At 40.0% G+C, this 22,140-nt stretch overlaps 2 long non-coding RNA genes across 2 annotated transcripts in view; both read left to right on the plus strand.

Annotated features, from left to right (window-relative positions):
* The window catches only part of LOC149982567 (uncharacterized), a 130,254-nt gene that overhangs the window by 66,181 nt on the left and 41,933 nt on the right, over positions 1–22,140 (plus strand). The window lies entirely within an intron of this gene.
* Positions 10,578–22,140, plus strand: part of LOC149982568 (uncharacterized) — a 44,478-nt gene continuing 32,915 nt past the window's right edge. Inside the window, exon 1 of the long non-coding RNA XR_016497280.1 lies at positions 10,578–10,983. This is a non-coding gene — a long non-coding RNA (uncharacterized LOC149982568). The remainder of the gene's footprint in view (positions 10,984–22,140) is intronic.

Genomic DNA, 22,140 nt, shown 5'->3' on the forward strand with positions numbered 1-22,140 from the left:
AGCTATGTTCGGTTCATGTCCTTTGCAGATGCCACATTACTGACAAAAGTTTGTACGATGTAAAGGGAGACTTAAAGTAAGAATTGAATGTTTAAATAATAAGTAATAGTTGTAACATAGGCTTTGTATGTTCATGGCTCTAATTTAAAATGTACGCTTCATGTTTCATGCATAGCATTTCTTACGATTCTAACAATTTACGTATGGATTTTCTTATGATCCTAACGCTACGTACGTTCAACCTTTTGGCAGCTATCTTGCTCCATAATGCAGTCATGGTTTAACCCCCAGTCTCATACAGTTACATATTTACATTGTTAGTTTGCAACCTGGCCGTGGCCTGCCTCCTAAAGGTTGTTTAGCAGACAAAGAAGAAGCCTGTCACACGCTCCAACTCAGTCTAAAGTAGGCTAAAGTAGTGAATTTTTTTTAAATCGTCCAACGTCTACAGAATTGGAAAGATGTGAAGACTAATAAGCTTCTAAACATGCTAAAGCTTGTTAAATAATTGGCAGATTTATTTAACCATGCCACCCTCCTATGTTCATAATGTATACAAAGCAATGTGGGCACCAGTGGAGGCTTCTCAGAGGAGGAAGGGGAGGACCATCCTTTCAGAGAATTTCATGAAATAAAACTAAAACTATACTAAATATAATCACATATCAGTAACTAACTGATTAAAACACACTATTTTACAAAGAAGGACTCAAAGAGAGAAAAACAATAGTTGAACAACTTTGAACAAATGAATTTCTTCCAAAATGTAGGAGAAGTAAATTGTCATTTTTCGTTCACTTTCAGTTTCACTTACTTAAGCCTACTGAAACACCATGCTCAAACAGAGGGGTGCTATGTTAGCTAGCTGGCTATGACTCTCCAACACAAAACCGGAACTCTTCCAAGTCAATGCAAGCTAATTTATTGCATTGAAGTCCAAAAGCAAAGGGAACAGGGGCAAGGAGGGGAGCACAAAAATGTGAGAAGGAATACAACATGGCTGCTATGAAAGTGAACTGTGTTTACGCGTTATCAGCTTTGGATTCATTCCACTAATTCTGTTGAAAAACATTTCTTAAACGGAAGCAAAGGGAACAAAACGGGGATAAACATACCTGAATATGTCCGATAGGAACTCTCGTTTGCAACTGTTGGACAAATTATTACACCCTATATCAGCTAGATGCACGCAAGCGTGTGCAAGGCAGTATTGAATGTCACTGTCTGTCGTTGTAAACGTCATTCATAGGCTAGGTTGTAGCACCTCATGATGGGTATTGGGAAAATTTGATTATCATGTAGTACCCTAAACCTATCGCTGTTACATTGAACTGGGTGAATAGAATATGAATGACAGTCATCCAATATGCTGTAATAGAAATAAGGCCATGCTCATGAAAAAAATATAGTGCTCCCTCATCTTTAACGGCACTGACCGCCACTGGTGGACACCCCATCAAATGACTGGATTTGGCTATTTTAGCCATACCCGTTGCTGACAGGTGTACAAAATTGAGCATGCAGTCATGCAATCTCCTGAGAACAACTGGTACAATGGCCTTACTGAAGAGCTCAACGACTTTTAACATGTCAATGTCATAGGATGCCACCTTCCCAACAAGTCAGTTCATCACATTTCCAGAGTGGCGCAGCAGTCTAAGGCACTGTATCGCAGTGCTAGAGTCTTCACTACAGACTCCAGTTTGTTTCCGGGCTGTATCACAACCGGCCATGATCGGGAGTCCCATAGGGCAGCACAAAATTGGTCCGGCATCGTTAGGGGAGGGTTTGGCCAGGGGGGACTTTACAAGTAGGCCGTCATTCTAAATAAGATTTTGTTCTTAACTGACTTGCCAAGTTAAATCAAAATAAAATAGAGCTGCCCCGGTCAACTGTAAGTGCTGTTATTTAGAACTTGAAAATATCTTGGAGCAATGACGGCTCAGCCGCGAAGTGGTAGGCCACACAAGCTCACAGAACAGGATCGCCGAGTGCTGAAGCGTGGAGTGCCTAAAAGAAAACGTCTAGAACTCTGTGGCAACAGTTGGGGAGGCCCTTTCCTGTTTCAGCATGACAATACCCCCTTGCACAAAATGATATCCATACAGAAATGGTTTGTCGAGATCGGTGTCGAGACTGGTCTGCACAGAGCCCTGACCTCAACCCCATCGAACACCTTTGCGTAGAATTGGAACGCCGACTGTAAGCCAACCCTAATCACCCAACATCAGTGCCCGACCTCACTAATTCTGTTGTGGCTGAATAGAAGCAATTCCCCGCAGCAATGTTCCAAGAACATCTAGCGTAAAGCCTTCCTAGAAAAATGTGGAGGCTGTTAAGGCAGCAATTGGGGGACCAAATCCATATTAATGCAAATAATTAGGAAATGTTTGACAAGCCGGTGTCGACATACTTTTGGATATGTTCATGTATGTTCATTTGGCTGCTGATCCAGCCTGTCCAACTGTGTGTTTATATGTTTGCATATGAATGTCTGTCTTGTATGGATAATCAAGTATTATTCTTCTCTTGTTTTCTTCTTCGCAACAGCTACAGATTTAAAGGACGAATTCCGCAGCATGGGATTAATCTACAGCAGGCAGGTCAAGACGGTGGAGGCCTCCCGGCAGTCAGGGGCTGATGCTGTGTATGCCCTTCTATGGGTACACGTCACCCAACTGGACTTCCAGGGGGACACATTGAGACCATGGTCAAGCTAGGAAAACATGGGCACACCATCTCAATCTACAAGACAAAGAGTGGCAAGGAGTGGAATGTTACCTAAAGAGACTGGTACTCGGGCTACGACTGAGGGACCATACAGATAATTGTATGTAATTGTACAGAGATGAGGTAGTCATTCAAAAATCATGTTAAAAATAATTGCACAGACAATCCAATCAACCTATTAGGTGACTTGTTTAGCACATTTTTACTCCTGATCTTATTTATGCTTGCCATAACAAAAGGGGTTGGATTCTTTTTCACTCAAGACATTTCAGCTTTTCATCTTTTATTAATTTGTAAAAATGTTTGTGTATAGGCCAGTGAAAAAAAATTATTTAACCAATTTTAAATGTAGGCAAAGAAGGGAAGATGGGTAAAAAAAAAAAGCAGACATTGAAAACCCCTTTCAGCATGGTGAAGTTATTAATTACACTTTGTATGGTATTTCAGTACACCCAGTCACTACAAAGATACAGGCGTCCTTCCTAACTCAGTTGACGGAGAGGAACGAAACCTCTCAGGGATATCACTATGAGGCCAATTGTGATTTTTAAACAGTTACATAGTTTCATGGCTGTGATAGGAGAAAACTGAGGATGGATCAACAACATTGTAGTGACTCCACATTTCTAACCTAATTGACAGAGTGAACTTAAAGGAAGCTTGTACAGAATAATAATATTCCAAAACATGCATCCTGTTTGCAACAAGGCACAAAAGTAATACTGCAAAAAATGTGGCCAAGCAATTAACTTTTTGTCCTGAATACAAAGCAAATCCAATACACCACATTACTGAGTACCACTCTCCATATTTTCAAGCACAGGGATGCCTGCATAATGTTAGGGAGTGAACATTATTTATAATAAGGGTTACATGGAGAAAATTGGACCTCTCTAAAAATGTAAATGGATGACCCTCCCTCAGCAAAATATATTTTTACCTAAACCCTCCCTTATACCCAAAATAATAATTAAAACAAAGTGGATTGCAGAGAATATATCTACCGTTTACCCTCACTTCTTGGACAGACCAGAGCCTTAGATATGCAATTCTAGAAACTGTTCTTTGTCATGTAAGCATTACATGGCAACGCAGGAATTTTGATAGCACACAGGGCTGCGGGCCAGAAGGTTGTGTGTTCGCACCGTCAACAATATTGATCAAGCTAGCAACCAGTATAGCATTTTACACCCACATTCTGCACGACCTCCTGCAACTGACTGTGAATGATGTTAATTGGATTGGTAATGCTTTTTATGTTACCACAATGAGCAAGAAAGAAAAAAGGTTAGAAATATTTATGTGTCGAGCTACATTGACAACATTGAAAGTAAGTAGTTACTGAAGCTAGCTAGATATCATTACCTTGCATTGCAAACATTATCATTTCATATTGATCGCTTAACCCTTTCCTGCATGAGCATTCTAATGTCCGAAACATGTTTTGTTCTGTTTATATTTGTATTTTTTCTCAGTATCAAACAAAGATCATAGGAGGAGTCAGCATTAGGCGGCCTGTTATACAGAAGGTCAATGAGAAAATAATTTGAAGCCACACAGCATGAGTGAGTGTTGCTAGATTCTGGTTGTTAGCTAGAAATTTAAAATTCTATAGACAGGTGAACTGTTATATCATATTGTATCATAGCCAACATGTGCATAATGACATACAATTGAATCTAGCATATGGTCCCCAGACACTGTTTTGAGGATGTCTCATATTTTTCTTATCTGAATTAACAATGCTAACCACGTATATTGTTGACTGCCATTAAATTATGCTAATGCTAATGTCACAAACTAACAGTGCATTCAATAAGTAAGCCATGTTACTGACACTTTCCCTCCGTGTACATCTCAGTGCAATAAGTGATTCCCATTTTAGAAACCATTGAGTCTATATGTTTTGACCATGACAGTCTGCTATTTAGGCTTACACCCAGCAGGTTAGTATCCTCAACTTGCTCAATAGCCACATTATTCAATAATAGATCTAAACGAGGCTTAGAATTGAGTGAGTGATTTGTCCCAAAAATTATTATTTTAGTTTTGGGGATATTTTACACCAGCCTATTGTTATTTATCCATTCTAAAACTGACTGGACCTCTATGTTAAGTCTCAGTTCATTATTTTACTGTTGCAGCCAACGTGTATACTGTTGAGTCGTCAGCGTACATAGACACCCAGGCTTTATTCAAGGTCAGTGCAACGTCATTTGTAAAAATGTAAAACAATAATGGCCCTAGCCGGCTGCCCTGCAGTACACAACATTACTGAATTTGCATGAGAGGGGCTTCCATTAACGAAAACCGTCTGTGTTCTATTAGATAGGTAACTTCCAATCCATAATAAGGCACAGGATTTTTCAGCAATAGGGTATGATCAATGACATCAAAAACTGCACTGAAGTCAAACAAAACATCTCCCACAATCTTCTTACTATCAATTTATTTCAGAAATTTGTGTCAGTGCCGAGCATGTTGAGTGTCCTTCCCTATCAGCATGCTGAAAGTCTGTTGGTAATTTGTTTTCTGTAAAATAAATTTGTACACAATTCTTTCCCAAAGTTTGCTAAGCACTTGTAACAGGCTGATTGGTCGGCTGTTTGAACCATTAAAGGGTGCTCTGCTATTCTTGGGTAGCGGAATGACCTTTGCCTGCATCCATGTCTGAGGGCACACACCGTCTTCTAGGCTTAAATTGAAGAGTCACAATGTATTCCACAACCAACCTCAGTAAATTACCATCAAGGTTGTCAGTACTAAATGGTTTTTCATTATTATAGATAGCAAAAATTATTTCACCACTTTGTGGAACTCTTTGACTGTGAGATTACTAATTATGTTTTACATAGGAGCACACTCTACAAAGGCATCCAAGGGGATCTGCCTGACCTGTCTGTCCTGCGTGTGTCCGAGGTGTACACCAACTTTCACATTGAACTGGCTGGGGTCTTCACCTGACGGACTGGCGTACGGCCCCATTGAAAGCCCACCATTTGGCCTCCTGGAGATCAAGTGTCCAAACTCCAAGAGTTATGTTGACTGCCCCTACCTGATGCTCCAGCGTGGGAAAGTGGAGCTAAAGCCACAGCACGCCTACTACTGTCAAGAATAAAGCCAGATGCTAATAACAGGGCTGGAGTGGGAGGACTTTGTGGTGTTCGCTGAAGAGGACATGCTGATCCAGGACATCTACAAAGACAGTCGGGTGGCAAATACAATCAAAGAAAAGGCAGACCATTTATTTTTTTATTTGCAAATGCCTAGATGTCTACATTTAATGCTTGACTTCATACATGGCTATGCCTGAAATATGAGACAGATTTTATTGAATATATATACAGTTTTGGAGTGCATGCTATTTTCATTCATCATTGATGTTGACTGCTAAAACTTGTTAATTACATGGCTATGCCATTTATCACTGAATTAACACATTGTTGAGCATACAGGTTACTTGTGTGTACCAATTCTCCTAAACTGGTTGTCAGGTGAAGATGCATGACACAAGTGGTAGAGCAACAAGATGAGAGACAGAGGTTTAAGACGAAAACAACAGCCTTTAAAACTGGTCTTTAACCTCTTTGATCTCTAGGGGCGCTATTTCATTTTTGGATAAAAAACGTTCCCGTTTTAAGCGCGATATTTTGTCACGAAAAGATGCTCGACTATGCATATTCTTGACAGTTTTTGAAAGAAAACACTCTGAAGTTTCAGAATCTGCAAAGATATTGCCTGTAAGTGCCCCAGAACTCATTCTACAGGCGAAACCAAGATGATGCAGCAACCAGGAAATGAGCAGAATTTCTGAAGCTCTGTTTTCCATTGTCTCCTTATATGGCTGTGATTGCGCAAGGAATGAGCCTACACTTTCTGTCGTTCCCCCAAAGTGTTAGCAGCATTGTGACGTATTTGTAGGCATATCATTGGAAGATTGACCATAAGAGACTACATTTTCCAAGTGTCCGCCTGGTGTCCCTGCGTCGAAATTGGAGCGTAAAGCCAGGTGCAATTATTTTTCCATTTGAGAGCAAGGAGAAACCAGGCTTCCACGAAGGATATATCATTGAAGAGATATGTGGAAAAACACCTTGAGGATTGATTCTAAACCACGTTTGTCATGTTTCAGTCGATATTATGGAGTTAATTTGGAAAAAAGTTTGCGTTTTGAGGGCTGAATTTTCGTTTTTTTTTTTTTTTTTTTTTTTTTTTTTTTTTTTTTTTGGTAGCCAAATGTGATGTACAAAACAGAGCTATTTCTAATACACAAAGAATCTTTTTGGAAAAACGGAGCATCTGCTATCTAACTGAGAGTCTCCTCATTGAAAACATCAGAAGTTCTTCAAAGGTAAGTTATTTTATTTGAAGGCTTTACTTGTTTTTGTGATAGTTGCCTGCTAACGCTAATGCTAACGCTAAATGCTACGCTAGCTAGCTACTGTTACACAAATGATTGTTTTCCTATGGTTGAAAAGCACATTTTGAAAATCTGAGATGACAGTGTTGTTAACAAAAGGCTAAGCTTGAGAGCTAGCATATTTATTTCATTTCATTTGCGATTTTCATGAATAGTTAACGTTGCGTTATGGTAATGAGCTTAGGTCTATAAATAGAATCCCGGATCCGGGTTTGGTCGTCGCAACAGGTTAACGATATCTTAAATTTGTGACACACAATTGATAACCGTCTCCAAGACCTGCCTAAATGTGTGACTCGTTTCAGGAAACTAGACGTATGTCGCTGGTCACTACTTCACAGGAGAGCCATTTAAAACCTGTTGAGGCGAGGCGTACCCCGAGGGGAACTCCACCCCCCCATCGTAAGCAGAAGAGGTGGCGCTGGGAATGCAAAAACATTCTTTAGAAATATTTAACCTCCACACATTAACAAGTTCAATACCTCAAATGAAAGATAAACACCTTGTTCATCTACCCATCATGTCAGACTTTTAAAATGTTTTACAGCGAAAACACAACATATATTTATGTTAGACCACCACCAAACCAAAGAAAAAACGTAGACATTTTTTCCAGCCAAAGATAAAATCACAAAAGCAGGATTAATAATAAAATCAATCACTAACCTCTTGAAAATCTGTCATGTCATATGACATGTTACACAGTACATTTATGTTTTGTTCATTATATGCATTTTATATCCATAAATCTCGGTTTACATTGACATCATGTTCAGAAATTCCTCCAAAATATCCGGAGGAATTATAGAAAGCTACGCCAGATAACAGAAATACTCATCATAAACTTTGACTAAAGATACATGTTCTACATATAATTAAAGATACACTGGTTCTTAATGCAACCGCTGTGTCACATGTGTCACATTGCAATAATCTGAGACGGCGCTCAGACGTAACAATATTTCTCCGCCATGTTGGAGTCAACAGAAACACAAAATTACAACATAAATATTCCCTTACCTTCGATGATCTTTCATCAGAATGTAGTGCAAGGAGTCCTAGTTCAACAGTAAATCGTTTTGTTCCAATACTAGTGTCCAAGTAGTAGCATTTGCTATCACTTTCAGCTCACATGCCCAAAAACTGACTTCTGGTCCAGGATAACTTGCATGAAAACTTCCAAAAGACATATTCCAGGTCGAAAAAACTGGTCAAACTAAGTGCAGAATCAATCTTCAGGATGTTATAATCATATATATCCAATAACATTCCAACCGGATCATTCGTTTTTATCTGGGGCTGATTGGAACAGCCGTAGCACTCACAGAGAAATGGCATTCTCTTGCGACACTGACTATTTTCCCTCCCATTAGGTCAAAGTTCACAGCAAATGCTCCATTACACTTTCTACTGAATGAGGACATCTAGTGGAAGACATAGGAAGTATTTCCAGATCCATAACTTGTTGGGAAGGGAGGGGGCGATGACGTCAAAGTTGCCCCAACTTTCAGGATTTCAAAACTTGTTTGGAAGATTGCCTGCCCTGTGAGTTCTGTTATACTCACAGACATAATTCAAACGGTTTTAGAAACGTCAGAGTGTTTTCTATCCAATAGTAATAACAATATGCATATATTAGCTATTTAGGACAGAGTTTGATGCAGTTCACTATGGGCACACAATTCATCCAAAGTAAAAATACTGCCCCCTATCTCCAACAGGTTTTAAACAAACTTTTTTTTAAATCAAAACGCGTTTGTCAGAAATCACTTCTGGAATATGTGAACTTTCATGTGCCTTAATAACAAACTTGTATGCCATCTGTAAATACAGCAACCTTCCCGCTAGCCATGATTGGCTGAAATAATTAGTGGGATGGACATGCCGAGAGCACACTTCTGTCTATTTGACCTGGTCAGTATGTGTAGATAATCCTGTCTAACGCAGCTTTTTTATTAAAAAAATATTTATATATATATCGCTGCATAAGTGTTGCTCTCCACTTTCTGGAGGACGGAGTTTTGAAATCAGTGAAATTAAAGTATGATAGCTAAGGAGATGGAGAAAGTACCTGTCTCCAGATTACGTCCAACCATGGCATCTGTGATAGGGAGAATTGTCCATCCATGATGTATACGGGTAAGATAGTCTAGCTAGCTACATTGTCAGATATTACACGTTTCTAATTTTGACAGAGTCATTTTAATTTCAAGTTAAAGTGTACTGTTAGGTAACTAGCTAACGTCAGCTGGCTGGCTGACTGGCTCACTAGCTATTGTTACATGTCTGTCCAGAAAAATTAAGGCAGTTTATACAATTTTAAAAACATTACAATACATTCACAGATGTCACAACACACTGTTTGCTCTCTCCTCCACTACCACATATCTACTCTACAGTACAAAATCCATATGTGCGTGTGTGTATAGTGGGTATGTTATTGTGTGTGTGTGTATATGGGTGTGTCTGTGCCTACAGTGCCTTGCAAAAGTATCCATCCCACTTGGCGTTTTTCCTATTTTGTTGCATTACAACCTGTAATTTCAATTGTTTTTATTTTTTGGGATTTCATGTAATGGACATACACAAAATAAAAAAATTACTTAAAAAAAAAAAAAAATGGAAAAGTGGTGCGTGCATATGTATTCACCCCCTTGCTATGAAGCCCCTAAATAAGATCTGGTGCAACCAATTACCTTCAGAAGTCACATAATTAGTTAAATAAAGTCCACCTATGCGCAAGCTGAAAGGCCCCAGAGCCTGCAACATCACTAAGCAAGGGGCACCATCAAGCAAGAGGCACCATGAAGACCAATGAGCTCTCCAAACAGGTCAGGGACAAAGTTGTGGAGAAGTACAGATCAGGGTTGGGTTATAAAAAATATCAGAAACTTTGAACATCCCACGGAGCATCAATAAATCCATTATTAAAAAATGGAAAGAATTTGGCACCACAACAAACCTGCCAAGAGATGGCCGCCCACCAAAACTCACGGACCAGGCAAGGTGGACATTAATCAGAGGCAACAAAGAGACCAAAGATAACCCTGAAGGAGCTTCAAAGCTCTACAGCGGAGATTGGAGATTCTGTCCATAGGACCAGTTTAACTTCTTTGATATAGGGGGCGCTCTTTTAATTTTTGGATGGAAAGCGTTCCCGTTTTAAACAAGATATTTTGTCACGAAAAGATGCTCAACTATGCATATAATTGACAGCTTTGGAAAGAAAACACTCTGACATTTCCAAAACTGCAAAGATACTGTCTGTGAGTGTCACAGAACTGATGTTACTGGCGAAACCCAGATGAAAATCCAATCAGGAAGTGCCGCATTTTTTGAAACCGCCTCATTCCAATGACTCCTTATATGGCTGTGGAGGAGCTAGGAGTCAGCTTACATTTTCCATGTTTTCCCCAAGGTGTCTGCAGCATTGTGACGTATTTGTATATCATTGGAAGATTGACCATAAGAGACTATATCTACCAGGTGGTCGCTTGGTGATCTCCGTCGCAATTATTGCGTAATCTCCAGCTGCAGTATTTTTCCGTTTGCCTTTGATGAGAAACCGACTGCCAGGAATGATTTTTCATCGAATAGAAATGTGAAATACACCTTGAGGATTGATTCTAAACGTTTGCCATGTTTCTGTCGATATTATGGAGCTAATTTGGAAAAAAGTACGGCGTTGTGTTGACTGCATTTTCGTTTATTTTTCTTAGCCAAACGTGATGAACAAAACGGAGCTATTTCTCTTACACAAATAATATTTTTGAAAAAAAAGAACATTTGCTATCTAACTGAGAGTCTCGTCATTGAAAACATCCGAAGTAAAGGTAAATTATTTTATTTGAATGCTTTTCTTGTTTTTGTGAAAATGTTGCCTGCTGAATGCTAGGCTTAATGCTATGGTAGGCTATCAATACTCTTGCACAAATGCTTGTGTAGCTTTGGTTAAAGCATATTTTGAAAATCTGAGATGACAGTGTTGTTAACAAAAGGCTAAGCTTGTGTTTCAATATATTAATTTCATTTCATTTGCGATTTTCATGAATAGGAAATGTTGCGTTATGTTAATGAGCTTGAGGCTATGATACTAAAGGCATACTACTAAAAAAACATTTGAGTGGTTTAACTCCTCTGGGATATGTGGGACGCTAGCCAACAGCCAGTGAAATTGCAGAGTGCCAGATTCAAACAACAGAAATCTCATAATTAAAACTCCTCAAACATACAAAGTATTATACACCATTTTAAAGATAAACTTCTTGTTAATCCAGCCACAGTGTCTGATTTCAAAAAGGCTTTACGGCGAAAGCACAACTTGCTATTATGTTAGGTCAGCGCCTAGCCACAGAAAACCATACAGCCATTTTCCAAAGAAGGAGAGGTGTCACAAAAGACAGAAATACCGTTAAAATGTATCACTCCCAGGACTTCATGTTAGACAATAAGCGTCTATTTGTTCGATAAAGATCATTTTATGTCCAAAAACCTCATTTGAAATTGGTGCGTTATGTTCAGAAATGCATTGTCTCAAACAAACATTCGATGAAAGCGCAGAGAGCCACATCAAATTACAGAAATAATCATCATAAACATTGATCTAAGATACAAGTGTTATACATAAACTTCTCTTTAATGCAACCGCTGTGTCAGATTTTTAAAAAACTTTACGGTAAAAGCACATCATGCAATTATGTTAGGTCAGTGCCGAGCCACAGAAAAACATACAGCTATGGTTCAACCAAGGAGAGGTGTCACAAAACTCAGAAATAGCATTATAAATATTCACTTACCTTTGATGATCATCACCAGAATGCACTCCCAGGAATCCCAGTTCCACAATAAATGTTTGTTTTGTTCGATAAAGTCCATCATTTTTGTCCAAATACCTCCTTTTTGTTCGCACGTTTAGTTCACAAATCCAAATTCACAAGGCGCAGGCACAAAACAGTTCCATTACAGTTCATAGAAACATGTCAAACGATGTATATAATAAATCTTCAGGATGTTTTTATCATAAATCTTCAATAATATTCCAACTGGACAATTCCTTTGTCTTTAGGTATGAAAGGGAATGCAGCTCGCTCTCACGGCCGCATGCGTGACTTAGCTCATGGCATTCTGCCAGACCCCTGGTTCAAACAGCTTTTATTCGCTCCCCCTTCATAGTAGAAGCCTGAAATAAGGTTCTAAAGACTGTTTACATAGAGTGAAAGCCTTAGGAAGTGCAATATGACCCCATAGACACTGTATATTGGATACGCAATGACTTGAAAAAATACAAACCTCAGATTTCCCACTTCCTGGTTGAATTTCTTCTCAGGTTTGTGCCTGCCGTATGAGTTCTGTTATACTGACAGACATCATTCAAACAGTTGTAGAAACTTCAGAGTGTTTTCTATCCAAATATATGAATAACATGCATATTCTAGCTTCTGGGCCTGAGTAGCAGGCACTTTAATCTGGGCATTCTGGGCTTTAATCTCATTCATTCAAGCTACTCAATACTGCCCCCCAGTCCCAAAGAAGTTTTAAGGGGAACATTTAAATGTCTTGGAATAGCCTAGTCAAATCCCAGACCTCAATTCACTTCAGAATCTGTACTGTAGTATGACTTAAAGATTGCTGTACACTAGCGGAACCCATCCAACTTGAAGGAGCTGGAGCAGTTATGCTTTGAAGAATGGATAAAAATCCCAGTGGCTAGATGTGTCAAGCTTATAGAGACATACCCCAAGAGACTTGCAGCTGTAATTGCTGCTAAAGGTGGCTCTACAAAGTATTGACTTTGGGGGGGGGGGGGGGGGTGAATATTTATGCACGCTCTAGTTTTCAGTTTGTGTTATTTCAAATGATACAAACCTCCCCCATAAAAAAATATTTTATTCCAGGTTGTAAGGAAACAAAATAGGAAAAATGCCAGGTGGGGTTTGTGTTGCTTCACAGTCCCCGCTGTTCCATAAAGTATATTTTATTATCTAATTTTACTGCTTGCATCAGTTACTTGATATAGAATAGAGTTCCATGTAGTCATGGCTCCATGTAGTACTGTGCACCTGCCATAGTCTGTTCTGGACTTGGGGACTGTGAAGAGACCTCTTGTGGCATGTGTTGTGGGGTATGCATGGGTGTCCGAGCTGTGCTGTAGTAGTTCAAACTGACCACTAGCTACGTGTATGATCTGTGTAGTAAAATTATTCGTATCTCAGCCATTTGATTTGCTAGTTATAGCGAAAAGATTCCACAAGATTCCACAACTTTCTGGAAGTCGCTAGCAAGCTCGCCAATGTTAGCAATTTGTCGCTAGCAAGCTCGCCAATGTTAGCTGTTGTTAGGTCAGCTAGATAATGTAGCTGGTACATTTTCTCTGGTTAGTTACCCAGATTTCAGAGCACTGTAGTCTGAGTGTTCCAGAGTGAAAAATAACTGTCAAATTTATGAACGCTCAACACCTGTTGAATATGGCCAGTGTCAGTAAATGTTGACAAAAATGTGTAAATTGTTACCATCAGCACAGTTGCAGTCACCAACACTGGGTAACATAAAAACAGCCTAATCAGCTCTGCTAGGGTGAGTAAAATGGTCAGTGAGATGTTCTCCCATTTGTGTCTGGAAGTTGCTAGCCAACGTTAGCCAGTTAGCTTGGGTGTTTGACTGCTGTTGTTAGGACAGAATGCTCCGATCAACCCTTTAGGAGATGGGTGGGAATAAAACATAAGAAAGAGGGTGTGAACAATACTGAAAGGGTGAGGGGCACTCCAGTAGGTACCAAAACATTCAAAGTCCATTTTCTCTAAAGTTAGGTTACAAGTTTATTAACTTAAGTTTATTACTTTCCCATTGGTCATCAACTGTAGTGTATGGTATACCATTTTCTACAGTTTCTACATTTATCGATTGTAAAAAACAAGGCCGAATCAAGCCTGTCGGTCACCTACAGTTGAAGTTGGAAATTTACATACACATTAGCCAAATACATTTGAACTCACAATTCCTGACATTTAATCCTAGTAAAAATCCCTGTCCTAGGTCAGTTAGGATCCCCACTTTATTTTAAGAATGTGAAATGTCAGAATAATAGTAGAGAGAATTATTTATTTCAGCTTTTATTTCTTTCATCACACTCCCAGTGGGTCAGAAGTTTACATACACTCAATGAGTATTTGGTAGCATTGCCTTTAAATTGTTTAACTTGGGTCAAACTTTTCGGGTAGCCTTCCACAAGCTTCCCACAATGAGTTGGGTGCATTTTGGCCATTCCTCCTGACATTGCTGGTGTAATTGACTCTGGTTTCTAGGCCTCTTTGCTCACACACTTTTTCATTTCTGCACCACAAAGGATATTGTGATGGACACTCCAATACCTTGACTTGTTGTCCTTAAGCCATTTGCGACCAAGCTTTAACTTCCTGACTGATGTCTTGAGATGTTGCTTCAATATATCCACATTATTCTCCTTCCTCATGATGCCATCTATTTTGTGAAGAGTACCAGTCCCTTCTGCATCAAAGTACCCCCACAACATGATGCTTCCACCTCCGTGCTTCACGGTTGGGATGGTGTTCTTCGGCTTGCAAGACTTCCCCTTTTACCTACAAATATAAGGATGGTCTTCATGGCCAACAGTTCTATTTTTGTTTCATCAGACCAGAGGACATTTCTCCAAAAAGTACGATCTTTGTCCCCATGTGCAGTTCCAAACCATAGTCTGGCTTTTTTTATGGTGGTTATGGAGCAGTGGCTTCTTCTTTGCTGAGTGGCCTTTCAGGTTATGTTTACATAGAACTCGTTTTACTGTGGATACAGATACATTTTTTACCTGTTTCCTTCAGCATCTTCACAAGGTCCTTTGCTGTTGTTCTGGGATTGATTCACACTTATCTTATCAAAGTATGTTCATCTCTAGGAGACAGAACGCGTCTCCTTCCTGAGCGGTATGACGGCTGCGTCATCCCATGGTGTTTATACTTGCATACTATTGTTTGTACAGATGAACGTGATACATTCAGGCGTTTGGAAATTGCTCCCAAGGATGAACCAGACTTGCGAAGGTCTACCATTTTTTTCTGAGGTCTTGGCTGATTTATTTAGATTTTCCCATGATGTCAAGCAAAGAGGCACTAGTTTGAAGGTAGGCCTTGAAATACAACCACAGGTACACCTCCAATTTACTCAAATGATTTCAATTGGCCTATCAGAAGCTTCTAAAGCCCTGACATAATATGGGGGATTTTTCCAAGCTGTTTAACAACCTGTTGAGTCTATGGGGGCGCTATTTCATTATTGGATAAAAAAACGTGCCCGTTTTCAGCGCAATATTTTGTCACGAAAAGATGCTCGACTATGCATATAATTGACAGCTTTGGAAAGAAAACAGTCAAACGTTTCCAAAACTGCAAAGATATTATCTGTGAGTGCCACAGATGAAACTTCAAACAGGAAATTAGCAGAATTTCTGAAGCTCTGTTTTCCAATGTCTCCTTATATGGCTGTGAATGCAGCAGGAACGAGCCTGCGCTTTCTGTCATTTCTTCAAGATGTCTGCAGCATTGTGACGTATTTGTAGGCATATCATTGGAAGATTGGCCATAAGAGACTACATTTTCCAGGGGTCCGCCCGGTGTCCTTTGTCTAAATTGGTGCGTAATCTTCAGTTGCGGTCATTTTCTCCTGGGATTCAGAACAGAAAGCACACTTCCACAAAGGATATATCATCGAAGAGATATGTGAAAAACACCTTGAGGATTGGTTCTAAACAACGTTTGGAGTTAATTTGGAAAAAAGTTTGGCGTATTGATGACTGGATTTTTGTTTTTTTTTGGTAGCCAAACGTGACGCACCAAACGGAGCAATTTCTCCTAAACAAATAATCTTTCAGGAAAAACTGAACATTTGCTATCTAACAGAGTCTCCTCATTGAAAACATCTGAAGTTCTTCAAAGGTAAATTATTTTATTTGAATGCTTTTCTGGTTTTTGTGAAAATGTTGCCTGCTAAATGCTAACGCTAATGCTAACGCTAAATGTTACGCTAGCTAGCTACTGTTACACAAATGATTGTTTTCCTATGGTTGAGAAGCATATTTTGAAAATCTGAGATGACAGTGTTGTTAACAAAAGGCTAAGCTTGAGAGCGAGCATATTTATTTCATTTCATTTGCGATTTTCATGAATAGTTAACGTTGCGTTATGGTAATGAGCTTGAGTCTGTATTCACGATCCCGGATCCGGGATGGCTAAGTGCAACAGTCAACTTAGTGTATGTACATTTCTGACCCACTGGCATTGTGATACAGTGAATTATAAGTGAAATAATCTGTCTGTTAATTAACAATTGTTGGAAAAATTACTTGTGTCATGCACAAAGTAGATGTCCTAACCGACTTGCCAAAACTACACAATAGTATTTGTACATCTACTGAGAGCGTGTCTATTTGGGTGTTTTTTGAGGTTTTGTTTATGTCTTTTGCGTGCCCTGATATTGCACATCAAGCAATGAGGATGTGCATCGCGGCTGGGGTAAGTTTCTCAATAGCAAGCAAAATCACCAAAAAATGTCTGGACCCCTTGTATAACATTCCATTTACATCAAAAATAGACATTTACTTCAGAAATAGGAAAATGGTCCTAGGAAACAGGTCGTAGGAAACAGAATTATGAAATAAACTGATTCAATCAAAAATCAAAATCAAAGGCACCTAGGACATAGGAGCTCATCAAGATGCTTTGAGTGACTGACAGTGCAGAGTCTTCAGGCTGGCTATGTGTACAGGGTGGCTGCCCAGGAGGTTGTGAGCTCACTTCTCCTTTGCTCTGGCTTTGACCAGAGGTCCATTCTGGTAGTTGATCAGGAACCAAGCTACCGACTACTGCTGGTTGATGCTACCTGTAATGGAGAGGGGGATGAAGGTGTCAAAGATTTTGTTCTCCTTCATCCTCCCGATACAATACATCTCTCCACATGAACTCTCAATCGGGCGATTGACTGGGTCTGACGTACATCTAAGGCTGGCATCTGGGTCCTTTTCGAGAGGAAAGCTGGTTGGTGAACCTAACAAGGCACGATGTCATCCACATGAAACCCCTTGCTTCAGCAGCTCTTGTCGCTGATCAAGCCAGTAAACAGAGAAGACACAAATGAAATAGCACCATGAGGTGCCATCTCAATCATGTGTTTGAGGTGCAGTGAGACTTGTATGTGGAGAAGACCTCACTTTGAAGAAGCAAAGATGATGGTGTCTGGCAGTGCAACTCTGTGCAGTCGATGACCACTTGGGTGTCCAGATAGCCCTCCTTTGAACTCCTCCCTCTGACACCAAGCAAAGCGTAGAGGAAGTTGGCCCATGTGATGACGATCCGACTCACAGTGGATTGGCTGATGTTAAACCTGTGAGCCAAATCCCTCTGCTTCAAACCCACAGAGAGGTGGGTCATGAAGAGAAAGAAAATGAAGAGTACATATTATTGTATGGGACAATATTGACTTGAGAGAGGCAGAATGGGGGGTAGAGGGGAGAGAGACTACACAGAGAGAGAGTGAGGAGAGAGAGAGAGAAAGATAGAAAGAGAATGGGAGAGAGAGATGGACAGATGTATAAAAACAAGTCTACAGCAGGGCCTGCATGTGTTCCCTTCTGGTCCTTTCCACAGAGTAGCCCACAGAGACTGAAGGCCCTGGCAACAGTTGTAATATTAGTTAACACACACACAAAACCAAGGACCCTGTGTCAGGTCACTAACGTAAACTGCAGTTGCCATGCTCATTGTAAAAGTATATAAAGTGTAGGCCTAATAGTATGGTATTAACCTACCTTGCGTATAACCATATGTTGTCGTCGGAGGCTGCAAATCTCTCCAAACAGAAATGCTGGCGGACAGACAATTCTTCCACCTGTCTCCTCAGTCGCTGTATCTCCTTGTGGAGATCTTTGTTTTTCCCCAGTGACATATCAAGGGCTGAGGGTTCAGGGGCTGAACAGTAGTCATGCTCCATCGTCATGGGCATGGGCACATCATCTGCAACGTCCTCAATATCCTCTGCCTAGGATGGTCGCTATCTCCTATGACATACTGCAGGACGTAATACTTGGGTTGAGTAGCCCTTCCACTGGAAGAGGCCAGGCAGAGCTCCCTTCTTTAATAATCTGCGTGCGCCCAGTGCTGGTCAAAGGCTAGATCAAGTCTTCAGCTTGGAAATAACAGCTGCAGACCCTGGTGTCATTTGTCACTGTGAACTTGTCACATAGAAAATGTATTATCCACCTCTTAATGTTGGAAAAGTGTGGAAGCTCAACACAGAGTTGAACTTCGCCCATGCCTCACATTTTGGCATACAGCAATGCTCCGCTGAAGTGATGCAAGCTTTCCATTACACTTCCCCGCAACCATTGGATTTTAATAGAAAACAAATTAATAAATAAAAAATTAAGAAAAGTATGGGGAAAAGACACAGATGTTGTTTAGTGGTTTAAATAAATTATGCCTACTCTAATTTACCTACTTTCAGCACCATGAGCTGTGGCTTCAAGTTTCAGCACCAGGTCAATAACTTTGTACAAGAAATATATTGTTTTTAATCAAATAAATTATCTATCAAAGTTGATCTCCGGTCCTCTTTCCCATATTTGCGCTCTCCTTCTCAAACTGAACAGAACATAGGCTATAGGTTAGTCTTGTGCACAAGATAGTACATTTTTTAGACTAGGCCTAATAATTTTCAGAAGCCTTTGACTCTCATATTGAACTGCCACCGTAGTCCTGCACAGCCATTGGTTAGGCAGCACACAAGATCAGCAAGAGCAGCGCAGGCTGGGGCTCAGGGTTGGAATATCCATTGCAGTGTGCAATGCAGCCTAGCTTTATGTACACCATCGCAGCATCTTAGAAATATAACTTTAATCTGTGCTTCTATGAGCATGCACTTCATAGCCTATAGGCTACGGATCATTTGACTGAGACGTCACTAAATAGCCTATAAGCGCCAGTGGAGGCTGGTGAGGGGAGGACGGCTCATAATAATAGATTGAACAGAGCGAATAAAATGGCATCAAACACTTGGAAACCATGTGTTTGATATATTTGATACCATACCAATACTAAACCTTCCCCTTGACTGAAAATGAAAACTAATGAGCCTCCCCCATTTTCCTCCTGGTACTAATTATGTACATTTTGATTCATCCCTTATGGGTATGCTTCTAATCGTTAAGAACTGGGGAGATTTTCAGGATAAAAAAAAATGCAATGGAGCTAAGCACAGGCAAAATCCTAGAGGAAAACCTGGTTAAGTCTGCTTTCCACTAGAAAATGATGAATTTATCTTTCAGCAGGACAATAACCTAAAACACAAGGCCAAATCTACACTAGAGTTGCTTACCAAGAAAACAGAGAACAGAGTGGCTAAGTTACAATTTTGACTAAAACTGCTTGACTATCTATGTCAAGACCTGAAAATGGTTGATTACCAATAATTAACAACCGATTTCAAGGATTTTCAAAAGGATAAATTGGCAAATGATGCAGAATCTAGATGAGAATAGCTTTTACAGACTTACCCAGAAAGACTTACAGCAGCTTTTTGAGACAGAAAGACTCACAGATGTAATAACTGTAATGGCTATTCTAACATGTATTAACCAAGGAGTTTAAATAGTGTTAGTGTTATTATTTGTAATACAAATGTTAGAATTTGTCTTCCACTTTGACATTGCAGAGTATTTTGTGTATATCCATTTAAATAACACTTTGTAACACAGCAACATGTGGAAAAAGTAAAGTGGTGTGAATATTTTCTGAAAGCACTGTAATCAGTTACTCCCCAACCCTGCCCATATGTTCTGTCCTAGATGCAGATGCTGAATGTGAGGGTGAGCTGTATGCCCATTGTGATAGAGATCACAGGCGAAGCCTCTATGTCCATGTGATCGCCAACGGTTTTTCTAACAAGTTCTGGCACTGGAGGTGAATGCAGAGCATCTTGCTTGCGGTCAAAGAGAACTCACACTCTATTTGTAGCTGTGGCAGATGGCAACACCATCATGGAATCACTAGTGGTGGTGGATGTTTTCCTTCTCTTTTGTGGGGGCTGGAGAGGGGCAGCTGTGTGTGTTTGGGAGACTGGCAGGGTGATGGCGGTGGCTGTTTGAGTAGCCAATGGGAACATTACTCATCTATAATGTGAATGGTCTCAGTTTGCATCAATTTCTTCGAGTCTAGATATTGTGATGCAGCTCTAGACCAAGATAAGTTTAATGGATTTTCACTTCTTGTTATCTACATTTCACTATTATACTGGCCATCTAAATCACACATTATGGCAAATTTGGAAGGTTGGATAAATGTATTAACTGCCTTGGCGTTGTACACACACAAACACACACGCACACACACTTAATTTCCTCAATTCCAGCTACTAATCCATCTGTTCTTCCCAGCTCTGGGGAATCCAATAGTGATGTTATCAAAATGACATTGTGATTAAAAAGAGCATTCTTAGGGACCATTTGATAATTAATGGGCAACAGGGGGATGGGGGGGTCCAACACGAGGTGTCATAAAAAAAGAGTTTTAGCCATCTTCCTAACGATTTCAAATTACCCTTCCCTTTACTTGAAAATCATCTCCGATGCCCCCCCCACACACACACACACACACACTTTTCGGGAAATGTAATGTGGTCATTCTTTTGCTTTTGAGAAGGCAGTGGCAATGGAAATAGAACTTGGTTCTATTTGAGTTGCTCAACGAGCTGCAAGTCCTGCCTCTCCCAGAGTAGAGAAACACACAATCTTGTATGACTCCAGGTGAAAAATCTACAAATAAACAGCTAAAAAGAGGACCATATGCATGTCAGGTAAAATAAAAACCCAATGTTTATCTCCCAGGACAAATTATCTAGCAACCGATAGCTTGCTAAATGTCCAAGAATGTTTCATGTGTGTTCTGACCTGCCCCACAATGTATATAATTGATTCACAGTTGGTTTTGGTATTTTAATCTGCGTGTCATGATCGCATCTGGTGGTGATAGGGAAAATGAAAATGCGCACAATGGTGCACGCGGACGAACGCACGGGCCGGTCTAGCCAGGTGTAATGCTAGTCCTAGGAATAACAATAGGTCTATAGTTTGATCACTTATTTTGAGCAATTTTGTTTTTTACTAATATTCAAGAAAAAATAATAACTTTTGCCTGATGAATATAAAATAGGCTACATCGTTGGCAATGAACTGGCGGGGAAGTTTGAATGGTGGGTAGCTCTTGTGTGACTTGATCACATTGGTTGGTGGTGATGAATTGTTACATTGCGGCCTGTCAGTGGAAGAACATGTCTGTAAAGGGGTGCGTAACTGGTGGCAGTAAAGTCAGACACAGGAGAGCAGAACTAGGTAATGGCCGTAGCAGTTTCAATTCAAAACCAACGGCATAAAGAAAATACCAACATGGGTACAAAACTTGACGCGCACCAGTAACCATGTGCACAAGCACTTACAACAAACAATTCCACACATAAACATGGGGGAGGACAGAGGGTTAAATACACAACACTTAATGAGGGAAATGAGAACCAGGTGTGTAGGAAAACAAGAAGTGGATCGACGATGGCTAGAAAACCGGTGATGCCGACTGCCCGAACGCCACCCGAACAAGGAGAGGAACCGACTTCGGCAGAAGTCGACAATATGCCCCTATTGGTTGAACCACAGGTTTAATTAATAGGGGAGGCACATTCAAGCAGATGGAATGAGTTGGCTAGATTGGAAAAATTACTATATAGGGAAAGCTGTAAAACGGCGAATGCAAACTGGGGAAGAAACATACTACCTTCCCCCCTAACCAGTGGTGTAAAGTACTTAGTTAATAATGCTTTAAAATACTAGTTAATTCATTTTTTGCAGTCTGTACTTTACTATTCAAATGTTTGACTACTTTCACTTTTATTTCTCTACATTCCTAAATAAAATAATGTACTTTTTACTCCATATATTT

Source organism: Oncorhynchus mykiss, chromosome 7, assembly GCF_057628025.1.
Source record: "Oncorhynchus mykiss isolate SJ-2025 chromosome 7, ASM5762802v1, whole genome shotgun sequence".
Lineage (NCBI taxonomy): Eukaryota > Metazoa > Chordata > Actinopteri > Salmoniformes > Salmonidae > Oncorhynchus > Oncorhynchus mykiss.